Source organism: Drosophila takahashii, chromosome 2R (genome assembly GCF_030179915.1).
Source record: "Drosophila takahashii strain IR98-3 E-12201 chromosome 2R, DtakHiC1v2, whole genome shotgun sequence".
Classification (NCBI taxonomy): domain Eukaryota; kingdom Metazoa; phylum Arthropoda; class Insecta; order Diptera; family Drosophilidae; genus Drosophila; species Drosophila takahashii.
This window is the reverse complement of record NC_091679.1, coordinates 748845-762216: the sequence shown is the minus strand read 5'-3', so window position 1 is coordinate 762216 and position 13372 is coordinate 748845. Positions and strand designations below refer to the sequence as shown.

Below are 13372 nucleotides of genomic sequence, written 5' to 3'. Positions count from 1 at the left end.
TCTCCAACACCTAATAGCAAACTCTTTTAAAAAGATAGTCATTCGCTGAAGACATTTAAATTTTCCCAATACACAAATCATTGTAAGGAGGCTTAAAACAACAGTGGAGCGCCGCCACAGGGGGAATCAAGGAGCGACATGAACCGAACGAGGTGCGTTATTTACCAGGAGCCTGGAATGGTCTTAGCTTGGATGTAATGTGTTGCTATATATTCGAGTGTTCTTCTTTAGAACTAAATAATTAGCAAGAAGTTATTGTCCCACGTTGAAATTGGTAGGGATTTATTTGTTATACAAAACTGCATTTTTCCTATTGGTTTTACCTAAATGGGAACGGTCGTTCTCCCGGAATTTATGAAGAACGCAACTGTTCGTCTAATATAATTTAATGTATAACAACGAAAGACTGCTTTGTTTTTTAATGTTTTATTAAATTATGCAGAAAGTAATGGAGGTCCCATGACGAAACTTTTAGGAGTCAACAAGAATTATGTATAGAACATTATGCTATTTTTTTATAAAGATTAAAAATGCCGATTTGCAGAAAACCGCGAATGAAATATTTTTTTTAAAGTTTGGACTGTATTTTGCATTGGAACCATTATGGCTGTTATTTTCATCTGAAAGCTTGGCAAAAATAAAAATTTTTGAGTATTTTTATTTATTTTTTACCCCACGTAATTTAAAATTATAAATGAATTAAACAAAAAAATAGCATCGCTATCTTCGCTTCTGTCAAATGAATTTTTTTTTTAACTTTTTTAAAAATCTTTTTTAAATGGTGTGATAGTATCATAAAAAATAGATATCGTTTTGAGACCATGAAGAAAATCTCGATACGTTTCACAAAGAATCACTCATAAATGTATTCGTCTCCTCTTATCGTGTCGACAATGTATTTACAGTAATATTAGTAAGAAGTCCCGTAATTTATTAATGAGGTAATTTTTTCTAAAAAGGTGGTGCGAAAACTAGCAAACTTATTCAATTTATTTGTGTTTTAGTAGAGCCAGAGCGAAGATGGGTGGAAAATAAAATCAGATAAATATATGCTTGTATAAATGGGATCTTAATCAAAAGTTTTTGGTACTTGACGATTTTTTTGGTTGACCCTTTTGAGAGTGACTCCGTTTTTGCTCCAAGTGTACCTTGTAGGGTATTGTGACGAACTTTTTTTATTCAAGAATTTGAATTGTGATCTTTGATTTTATGTAAAACAAACTCTAATATTACCATATAACATTGAATGCTGCCGTTTTATCGTTGTTATACCCGTTACTCGTAGAGTAAAAGGGTATATTAGATTCGTGCAAAAGTATGTAACAGGTAGAAGGAAGCGTTTTCGACCCTATATATTCATGATCAGGGTTACTAGCCGAGTCGATCTAGCCATGTCCGTCTGTCCGTCTGCATGAACGCTGAGATCTCAGAAACTACAAAAGCTAGAAGGTTGAGATTCCCCACACATATTCTTTGGCTTCCTACGCAGCGCAAGTTTAAATTGCAAAATTGCATTTATACTTCTCGGAAATCTTTAAAGATGTGGGCGCAGGACACATTTTAAAATCGTTAGTGAGCGATTGTGGGCGTTAGAGGGGGCGTTCTCAGCGTTCATACAGACGGACATGGCTAGATCGACTCGGCTAGTGACCCTGATCAAGAATATATATACTTTATGGGGTCGGAAACGCTTCCTTCTAGCTGTTACATACTTTTGCACGAATATAATATACCCTTTTACTCTACGAGTAACGGGTATAAAAACAAGAAAGGAAGTTAACTGCGTTAAACATATGACTGAAATTATAATACCCTCTGCAGGGGTATAAAAATAAAAAACGATCCTTATATTTCAATCCTCTATCGAAAAAAAGTTTCGATTGATTTTGAGATTTGATCCAAATTGGCCTGTCACGTTTCACTTGGAATGAGCCCTTCCTAAATGTATTTCTATGTGTGATGTGCACCTTTATGCAGATGAGTGTATCAGAATTAGGTACAATGAGATTAAACCGGAGCTTGCAAGGTTCGGTCAACCTTTTCAAAGTGTTTGGAAAAAACCTGTCACAAAAAACCCTATGACAACCGGGTGTGAGCTAACCCCTTAAAAGGGTTTTTGCTTAACAGATGTTACGCTCAGAGCAAAACCCTTTTTTTCAGAGTTATTTCGGTTTCGGTTTCTACTGACTACTTTGCTCGGTCTGTTAAGGAAAACGGTCTTTTGTGAATGTATGAGTGTGTATGTGTGACCTGTTCAGTAATGCTTTAATCGTAACATGGCTTTTTGATTATTAAAATTCAAAAGGGTAAGGGAAAATACGTAATGTGTATTTTCTAAAGCTTAATCTGTAAGATTAGCCCATTTACCATTTAATTCCAATATTCTACATATTTTAAATAATTTACGATTCCAAAACTCCACTTTTGGCATATCTTTCTTATAATTAATAACCAAATCCACGTTAATAACCAAATCCACGTAATAAGAAGCGAATCTTTTAAGCTGCAAGAAAAATTGGAGCTTTTTAACAGGTTAAACCTCCTTTAGCAGTTTCAAATTTTGTTTATGTAGCTTTAAATCAATTCCTAACTATTTAAGAATATCTACACAACATTATTCAGTTTTATTCAAAATATTTCGAAAGATTTGAAGGAACGCGCGATCCATTTTGTAGGAATAGGCTTAGTTGGAATACTTTGAGCCATTTTTTATCTTAAGACTTATGGTAGTTCTCATTTATTCTTATGGTATAGCTCATTTGAAAGGTAATTCGTTTCTTTATGGCATTTCTTATTAAAGATAGTTCCTTATATAGTCAATTAATATATTGGAGCAAACAAAAAAATAGCAGCTAACCTATATTCAGAATACAATTTTATATACATTTATATGTACAATGCAATTTTAGAATTATCTTGATTTCCTATGTAAAATTTATGCACATATCACAGCAGGCCTATACTTTTTCCTTTCTAGAGAAAACCCATTTTTTTGACTTTTATTTAACAGTAGTCTTATAGAAACCCTTTTAGGTGACTGTTAATTTAAAAGGGTCTCACCGAGTGGTTATTGAAAGACCGATTGCTTTGTTAGGTTGAGCCGAACGGTCGGACCGAAACCGACAAGCAAAACTACCCAGCGGCGAAAATTGCCATTACAAAATGGATTACGAATGCATTACTTCTCCTCTCGTAATAGAGAAACAATGGATTACAACATGGATTACTTTGCCATAGGCATGGCCGCCTTGTAATGTGGTCGGGAGAAAATTTGCATTACTAGTAATGGGAAAAGTATGCTAGGGCCGAATCACCTTCGGGTCTCCATTACGAGTTCAATATACTTTTCCGAAATTGTAATGCAAAATGTAGAGAATCTAGAGAAAATTCAACATACAATTTGAAAAACGTATGCTGAGTTGTAATGCATGTTCATTTATGAAAACAAAAAATAGTCTTTCCTCATGTAGGAATTGAACATGGGTATTATTGTATAATGGATGGAAAGGCTAACCGCTCGGCCATTGTCTGTGCTTTTTTTAGTTCGTCAAACTATATTTAGAATGCATGCTGTTATTATTAAAGTTCCGAAGCTCAAACGTGAGGGAGGGGAAACGAAAAACGAACACATAGACAATAATTTTTATGTGTGTTTGTGATTTTTGACGAAGGGAAATCGTTAGCGAACGAAAAAACGAAGTCATAGGAGCCCTGATTACAACTTCTCTAACGAAAAGCAGCGATTGTAATCGGTTACATTTTCTTTACATGTAATGCATTTTTTCTCCAGACCCCATTCGCCTGTTCGCCGCTGGGTAAAAAAGGGTTCCGCTCAGAGAGAGAGTTTGTGAGCAACATTTTTTTCGGTTTTGTCGAGATTAAACTGCCTCAGGAAAATCGGTTGACAGTTATTTGCAAGCTCTGGATTAAACATATAAATAATTGCCAAATCCAAATGCCTATTAATATACAAAAATTTGATTAATTTCAGCTCCCTTCCGAAGATCCAGGTAAAAAATGTTGAAATAGACTTTGTTGAGCGATCCACAAACCTAGGAATAGAATTTAACTCCACTTTAACTTGGGATGAAAACTTCACTTAAAGCGTGCGGCATACTGAGGCAATTATCTTTAACCCAAGAACTAATTCCGCAAAATATCAGGATGCTAGTGGCGATCCCAATATTGTTCTACGGAATCTAATTATTCGGATCATGCAACGCCATTGAAGTTGCCTTCAATTCAATTAACCGATTTTTATTTAATGTAGACCGTAGGAATCACATTACAAGTCATGTAAATAAAATTTTCGATTTAAGCTTTGAGTCGCGGATTAAGGTAAAAACCTTGCTATTTCTGTATAAATTCTTACTTAGAAAAGAGACAAAATACCTACCTAAACAATTGCAATTAGCTTCCTCGGCCAGAACAGACAACATTGTCTGTAAAAAATTAAAACGTGCGATGACTGAAAAGCACTTTTTATTCAGGCCGTTCGCTATTGAAATGACCTCATTGAAGGGCAGTAGCTAATTTTATTAGTTTTCAATTTTCTTCTTTCTTTTTAAATTTTCCTCTTTCTTTCCCTATTATTTAAGCATTTATGTAATTTTCTGTAAGTTTCTAAATGTCAAAATAATTATTGTATTTTTAAATGAAATGGTTCCTTTAGTTCCTAAGTAACAAAGTGACCGATGTTACTCAAAAAGACATACCAGCCTGTTCCAGTTTTCACTCGGAAGTGAATTTCATTTCATGCTGGCGGAAAGTCCGCCTCTCAAATGCTTGGCGCATGGTTTCCTTGTGAATTTTTCGGAAGTTAACAGAGTAACAACAAGGGATATTTGAATCCGTGCAGTTCTTTCGGAAGTGAGTCATGGAACAGGTCTGGAAAATTCGATTCCGTGTGAATCTTTCGGAAGTAAAAACTAGAACAGGGCCGATAGTCTTACTTCATCAGGATATTAAATTTATTTGTTTTAAATTAATTTTAAATTAAATCAAAGTAAGTGTACCGCGACCTGTTCAGATCTATTGTACCCCCATTCAGAGCGTACAGCTCTGAAATATTAAAACTTATATTTGTATAATTGTAGGGAAGAAGGGGGCACGAATAGCAAAAGTTTGGTTAGACATAGCAGCCATAAATAAAGAGCCATCGGAATAGCTATACTTTTTTCCCACATCATTTTAATGTCAATTGCAAAGACTTCGAGAATCGTTGCAAAATGTTAATATACTTTTTAAACTAGTATAGCCCTAGTACCGGGATAAAACAGAACGAAACGTACTTTCGCTGTTAAATAAGGTTATAGGTCTTTGACTCGGAGGTCTACATTTTTGTAAGTTTATTGTTTTTATATCCGTTACTTGTATTTTTTACCCGTTCACGCCCCCTCTAAATTTAATCAAATAAAAACACCTCTAAACGAGGTAAAAAACTAGTGACGATCGCACCTTCAACGTACAAAAGTTCTGATATCAACTTTTGTGACGAAAAATGATTTTAGATGCGACTAAATAAGTACGCTATCTAAAATTTACTCGTTCGGCCCGCTTTAGCAAATATTTAATATCTACACGAAAGTTTTTTGTTGTAGCGTGCCGAATGAATAAATTTTAGGTAACGTACTTATTTAGTCGCATCTAAAATCATTTTTCGTCACAAAAGTTGATATCAGAACTTTTGTACGTTGAAGGTGCGATCGTCACTAGTTTTTTACCTCGTTTAGAGGTGTTTTTATTTGATATCAGAAGTTTTTGTTTGTTTACTTTTGCTCTCATAGGTGCTAATATAAACATTTAAATTTAAATTGGTCAATAATAATTTGTAAGCCATTGTATTTAAACAAATTAAGTTAAAAAGGCGTTTAAGTATTTCAAAATACCTTTTAAACGAGGTATGGCACATGTCTGTACCTTTAGTAGTGTAGAACTTACAAACTAACGAAATTTAGTCATTTTTAGCTTTTTCCCGCTAAAGTAGCGGCTTTTTCCAAAAGTCGTAGAACAAAAAAATTCCTATATGGAACTCTTAAGTGCAAATTTACTGATTCCATGACCCTAAAATACAGTTCGGATACCCTCACACAAAATTCAATACTCAGGAAGCTTTAGTTGTTCGAGCTGGCAAAAGTGGCTATTTTCGTATAAAAATAACTTTTAAACGTGACTTTTTACAGTAATGTGTTATATACCAAAATTTAAGGAATCTCAAGGGCTATACAGTTTAAGGGTTTAAAGAAAATCGTTAGAGCCGTTTTTGAGAAAAATAAAAAAAAGCTAAAAAAAAGTTTTAAAAAATTGTCTTTTGTTCATATTTTTTTAACTATTAGATTTACACAAATTGCATATAGAAGGCGTTTATAGCATTTAAAAATACCTTTTAAACGAGATGCAGCACAAGTCTGTAGCTTTAGTAGTATAGAAGTTACGGCTTTCCGAATTTTAGCTATTTATAGCTGTTTTCCCGCTAAACTAGCGAGTTTTTCCAAAAGTGGTAGAACAAAAGTTTTTCATATCGATGTGATGAACGTCATATCAAATTTTCAAAACTTAAAAAACATGTTTTGGACAAATTGACAAACTGACAAACAGAATTAAATTTTCATTTTGGGAAGACAAAGAAAATCTTATTTTGGCTATAACTTTTGAACGGATCGTCGGATTTTGACAAATGACCCCTCATTCGACGGGTATTTTCAAAAGGAATACAACTAAAACATTGCGAGGGGGCATTTATCCCCACCGGCCCCAACAGCTCCAAATTTCGAAATTTTCACTTTTTTACTTTCACCGCTCTCTCTCCCAAGCCAATTGATTTTCTTAGGGCCGGTTTCTCGAGTCCCTGTCAAAGTCCCTGATAGCTATCTGTTCGAAAAACTTAAATACCAGATAAACTGTTCGTAAAAGCAATTCCGCTTTCTCAATTGCTTTAATTTATCTGAACGAGAAACAATTACAGAGTGCTGTTAACGCACAGAATTGTGCTGTAGAGCGCAAAAAATGGCGTGCTTCGATTATTTCATCAGCTGTTTGGGTATAATTCAAAGGAAAAGTCAGCTGTGATTTCGTTTCTTCTTCTTAGTTGGCTCTGGGAAATCAGCTGTCATTCTATCGAGTCGAAAACGCTTAACAGGGACTCCGAGTCCCTGTCAAAGTTAGCTCTCACATTGATGCTCGAGAAAGCCAAAATGCCTTAGCAGGGACTTTATCTGTTCGAGAAATGTTAGCCGGCACTCGAGAAACCGGCCCTTAAAGTCTTGGTATGCAATCCTTTAAGTTTTTGCAATACCTTTCGATTGGTGTATTACTCATTACGATCGGACTATCACAGCAGATTTTCAATTTTGCGGTAGTAGTAGTCTTCGCACACTCTCCTGGTGCGCTTCGTCACTACATGGACTGCCGTCCATAGTGATTTTGAATCTTATTCTTTAAAGAATTCAGAGAAGTATAAATGCAATTTTGTTGTGTATACTCATACCTATCGAAATGTAGAAATTTATTAAATCAGACTATTCGTTAAAAAGTTATGCCCGATCAAATTTTTATGACGCCCTTTAGCTAAGTAACAGGTATCTGATAGTCGGAGCATCTCTTGTTCTTCCTTGACTTCTACAATTCCATTATTCCTTAAAAATTTTAACATTTTTGCCGCCCTCATCGAGCTCTTGCTTACAGATTTGACCATGAGCGCAACCAATCTGCAGAAGTCATAAAAAATAAAGTAAAGACCATGTGTTATTAATGATAACTCATCATAAAGTACTTTCTACTATTTTCACCTCATGATGTTTTAGCTAAATACCACCAGTGTTGGGACATACCTAGATACTTTTACCTAGGTACGTACCTAGGTACAATTTAGTGGTACCTTTTACCTTACCTAGGTATAAAAATAATTGAGTACCTTTTACCTTACCTAGGTATTTATTTTTATATACCTTTGGAATTATTAAGGTACTTACATAGGTATTAAACATTGCTCTGATTTAAAATAGCCAAATCTGACTGCGACACTGTAGTATCGTTTCATTGTATCGTTTCGTTTCAGAATTGTAATAGTCGGAACGCAGCATTAATAATTCAGCCGTTCTATTGTTTGTTTTGTGAAGTTAAAACTAATCGCAGTTTTTTTTTATATAATTTTGTGCACGTATGTATGTTCCCATCACTACATCAATTTATTTATGAAACCAAAGTGTATTTGGTGCGCAAAAATGCCGTATGTACGTAAACAAACGGCATATACATGCATATGCACAATATATAGTCAATGTTTCTACATACGGAATTTTTGCGCGCCAAATATGTACATGAGGGTTTCATAAATACATTAATGAAGTGATACGTGCATACAATTATTCATGCCGCGTGGTTTAAAAATATATGCACAAAATTAAAACATTTAAATTTAAATGAAATGAAAAGATATTGTTTGATTAAGACGACTAAAAACTGAAAACTAGTCTTATTTTAAGTTTAAATGATTACATTGAACAAAAGAAAAAAATTATAAAAAATACCTTATAAATACCTTTTACCTTTACCTAGGTACTGGGAAATTTAAGTACCTTTACCTTACCTAGGTATTTATTTTTGACAATACCTTTTACCTTACCTAGGTAAAAAAACACAGTACCTTTCCCAACACTGAATACCACGAAGATTGAAGACCAACAAAATATTTAATTTTGCCGATTTTCCCTTCTTACAGGTAGTCGATGTAGATCAACCCTTGTGAATCCCAAAAAATGGTGTCCATCACCTTACCGGCCGATAAGACAGTCTTAGCCTCGTAGCCTCCTAGGGTGTAAATGTATTGGGAAATTTAACACAAAACCAATCAAACTGAATAGGTTATCGGTTCAATCCCCAGTCTTTGTAAATTATTTTTGTTTGTCTTTTGTTTGCTAGGTGATGGTTTAGTTTTATTTTAAACTTAGTTTAATCTGTCTTAGGCAAAATATATGTGAAAAATCACTGTTTTTGAACTATGTCACACTTAAATTCATAAACCTTTTTAGGGCATTACAAAATGTGATGCGTGTATGGTTTAATCAGTTAGTGTGTCTACAAATCCAAAGGTCCCGGGTTCAAGTCCTAGAGAGGGCGACTTGCCTCAAAAAAAGTAAGTTTGTTTTAATTCCATTTAATTATCATTTCCCGTATTAATAGTGTTCCAGCAATCGCTTTGCCACCGATATATTAGCCGATAGTATCGGCTATAAAAATTAGTGGATGTTATTTAAATGACACTTTATAATAAACAATTGGTTTGAATTAAATCCATCCAACCAGTTTTTATAGAAAAAATCGCAAAGTTACCCCCCCTACCCTGAAAAATGGACCAGTTCGTTACAAGGGAATGGACATAACTTGAACTAGTTAACCTTCCTGTCCCAACTAGTATTTTACAGGACCAAAACTGATTCCGTTTACTGCAGGGAATGAACTGCTTTTTAAACAATTTTAATATACATTTTTTTTTCAACAATAGCACCAAACCACAAAAGGGTAATTTTTCACCGATATGTCTCTGCTCACATCGATTGATTTACAAATATAAGGACAATAACAATAATAACTCATTACACAGGTCAACAAAATGGACTTTATTTAAAGATGCAGGCCTATTGGCATTAAAATATGTTAATATAGACGTAAATAAGCATATCTGCATACTTAGTTTTTGCGTTTAACGGGTGGTATTCGGGCAATCGCGGTTGGAAAAAAATAGCAACATTTAATGTTTTGATTTATGATATCTTTGAGGGTCTGTAGTCAATTATAATAAAACCTATACCAAAAAATTGCTTAGATGCCCTTTTACATAATAGTATTTAAGGTTCCATCATAATTTGAGTCAATCAAAGCCTATGAGTCATTGAAGTAATTTGTTCACCTCTGTTCCCAACCAACTTGATGCGGTGAACAGGCTTAAAAAAATACAAGGAAAAATATGTGCCCTAAAATATTTTACAGGCATCTAGAGCAGCGGTCGGCACACACATACGTTGACATTTTGTTTTATATTTGTGTGAGTAATTTGCACTGGGCAGCTCATCGATGTGTGTGTGCAGACCGCTGTTCTACGTTATACGTGTGCGAGCAGCGCGCCGGCAGAACAAAACCCTATGCTCACTTAATAGGGCGCTGCCGACCGCTGATCCGAACTTTTAAGACAAATAAGACCATTGTACGTCAAAGAATGAAATTTATAGAATTTTTTCCTTAAGAACGGGAAAAGTAACAATTATTATACCCGTTACTCGTAGAGTAAAAGGGTATATTGTATTCGTGCAAAAGTATGTAACAGGGAGAAGGAAGCGTTTCCGACCCCATAAAGTATATATATTCTTGATCAGGATCCCTAGCCGAGTCGATCTAGCCATGTCCGTCTGTCCGTCTGTCCGTCTGTCCGTCTGTCTGTCCGTCTGTCCGTCTGTCCGTCTGTCCGTCTGTCTGTCTGTATGAACGCTGAGATCTCAGAAACTATAACAGCTAGAAGATTGGCATTTTGCATGCAGATTTTAGGAGTTCCTACGCAGCGCAAGTTTGTTTCAAAATGGTGCAACGCCCCCTTTAACGCCCACAATCGCTTATATACGATTTTAAAAATTTTAATATTTTGGAAAAGTAAAAATGCAGTTTTATTGTGTTTATCAATACCTATCGAAATGTAGAAGAATTTTTTCAAATCGGACCATTCGTTAAAAAGTTATGCGTGATCAACGTTTTCTATCTCTATCTCCATCTCCCTCGCACTCCCTTTACCTGTAACGGGTATCTGATAGTCGGGGCACCCGACTATGACGTTCCCTCTTGTTTTTAAATCCCATTTTACATAAATATCTGACACATTCGTAAAAATGTGGCTTTTAATTTGGTTAGCAATAGGCGCCGAACATAGAATAATTATCCGGCCTGTTCCAGTTTTTACTCGGAAGTGAATTTGATTTCATGCTGGCGGATTTAAGTCCGCCTGTCAAATGCTTGGCGGAAAGTTTCCGTGTGAGTTTTTCAAAAGTTAACAGAGTAACAAAGAGGGATTTTTGAATCCGTGCATTTCTTTCGGATGTGAGTCCTGGAACAGGTCTGAGAAATTCGATTCCGTGTGAATCTTTCGGAAGTGAAAACTAGATCAGAGCCGTATATTTTTAAGGGGTTAATATGCCTAAAAAAAATCTCCCCCCACAATTTTAAGTTTTGTTACAACTGAGCACAGACCCCGAAGATATTTTAAATCAAAAAATTAAATGTTGCTACTTTTTCAAACCGCGATTGCACGAATACCACCCGTTAAACTCAAAAACTAAGTATGCAGATATGCTTATATCCGTCTATATTAACCAGTGTTGGGACATACCTAGATACTTTTACCTAGGTACGTACCTAGGTACGTACCTAGGTACGTACCTAGGTACAATTTAGTGGTACCTTTTACCTTACCTAGGTATACAAATAATTGAGTACCTTTTACCTTACCTAGGTATTTATTTTTATATACCTTTGGAATTATTAAGGTACTTACATAGGTATTAAACATTGCTCTGATTTAAAATAGCCAAATCTGACTGCGACACTGTAGTATCGTTTCATTGTATCGTTTCGTTTCAGAATTGTAAAAGTCGGAACGCAGCATTAATAATTCAGCCGTTCTATTGTTTGTTTTGTGAAGTTAAAACTAATCGCAGCTTTTTTTATATAATTTTGTGCACGTATGTATGTTCCCATCACTACATCAATTTATTTATGAAACCAAAGTGTATTTGGCGCGCAAAAATGCCGTATGTACGTAAACAAACGGCATATACATGCATATGCACAATATATAGTCAATGTTTCTACATACGGAATTTTTGCGCGCCAAATATGTACATGAGGGTTTCATAAATACATTAATGAAGTGATACGTGCATAAAATTATTCATGCCGCGTGGTTTAAAAATATATGCACAAAATTAAAACATTTAAATTTAAATGAAATGAAAAGATATTGTTTGATTAAGACGACTAAAAACTGAAAACTAGTCTTATTTTAAGTTTAAATGATTACATTGAACAAAACAAAAAAAATTATAAAAAATAAAAAATACCTTATAAATACCTTTTACCTTTACCTAGGTACTGGGAAATTTAAGTACCTTTACCTTACCTAGGTATTTATTTTTGACAATACCTTTTACCTTACCTAGGTAAAAAAACACAGTACCTTTCCCAACACTGATATTAACACAATTTAATGCCGATAGGGCTGCACCAAAAACACTGTAGGCCTGTGTTATAAGACACTGAAGAGACTCCATATAACAAGACATGACTGATATCAATTATATTTATCACAAAGAACACGAAAAGGGTCATTAAGGGCAAAATTTTACCTGCACAATGGCAAAGACAGGGGCCGAAACCGGCGAATTGTCCTGCATGGTACATTCCAGTTTAGGGAACTTGGGAGAAAGGAGGAGTCGACATCACCATTTATTAATTTGTGTATGAAAATTACACTCCAACATATTTTGGTTAGTGTTAGCGTTTGCGGTGACCATGAACAATACTCTAACGATGGCCGAACAAGAGATACATATAACAAGAACAAGAGATACATATACCTATAAAAGCTTGGTTGTATAAGGGTCTTCAAACTCCTCTGAGCAACGCTTCGTAAAGGCTAAAAGGCTTTATTATAAATTAGTGGTATGTGATCATTAAAACAAAGTTTATGCTCAAATGAAACTCCCACGTCTTGTACAGTAGAAATACGTTAAAGGACATTGTCATTACATTGGATTACAACAATAAAAAGTCATAACATTACATTTACAAAAGTTAAGATATCAATTATTGAGTTTGCACCAAGTCTGTAAATAGTCAAGATGTAATTAAAGACGAAAGCAAGAATCCGGCAATGACATGGAGAAACACAATTTAACATCGTCAGCATTAAAACAGTTGCGGACCTAATAACTTGAGGTACACAAAAAAAACGATGTAAAATCAACTATTTAATAGTAAAAACTGCCCCAACCAAAAAAAAAATAGAAAATGCCCCAAAAAAGAGTAATTACCTATAAAATAATAGATGACCTACAAAATAGTATTTTACCCGAAAAAAATTGTTGGTTTTTTTTAAATTTATTTTTATACCCGTTACTAGTAGAGTAAAAGGGTATATTGTAATCGTGCAAAAGTATGTAACAGCTAGAAGGAAGCATTTCCGATCCCATAAAGTATATATATTCTTGATCAGGGTCACTAGCGGAGTCGATATAACCATGTCCGTCTGTCCGTCCGTCTGTCCGTCCGTCTGTCCGTCCGTCTGTTCGTATGAACGCCTGCCAATCCAAAATTTTAAGACATATGATAA

At 34.8% G+C, this 13372-nt stretch overlaps 1 protein-coding gene and 1 long non-coding RNA gene across 9 annotated transcripts in view; one reads left to right on the top strand and one right to left on the bottom strand.

Moving 5' to 3' along the window:
* LOC138912307 (uncharacterized) overlaps nt 1-4752 on the top strand; it is a 110544-nt gene extending 105792 nt beyond the window's left edge. For both annotated transcript variants that reach the window (XR_011417831.1, XR_011417833.1), the window contains one exon: nt 3992-4752. This is a non-coding gene — a long non-coding RNA (uncharacterized lncRNA). The remainder of the gene's footprint in view (nt 1-3991) is intronic.
* rl (Mitogen-activated protein kinase rl) overlaps nt 1-13372 on the bottom strand; it is a 222494-nt gene that overhangs the window by 195112 nt on the left and 14010 nt on the right. The gene's annotated exons all lie outside the window — the stretch shown is intronic.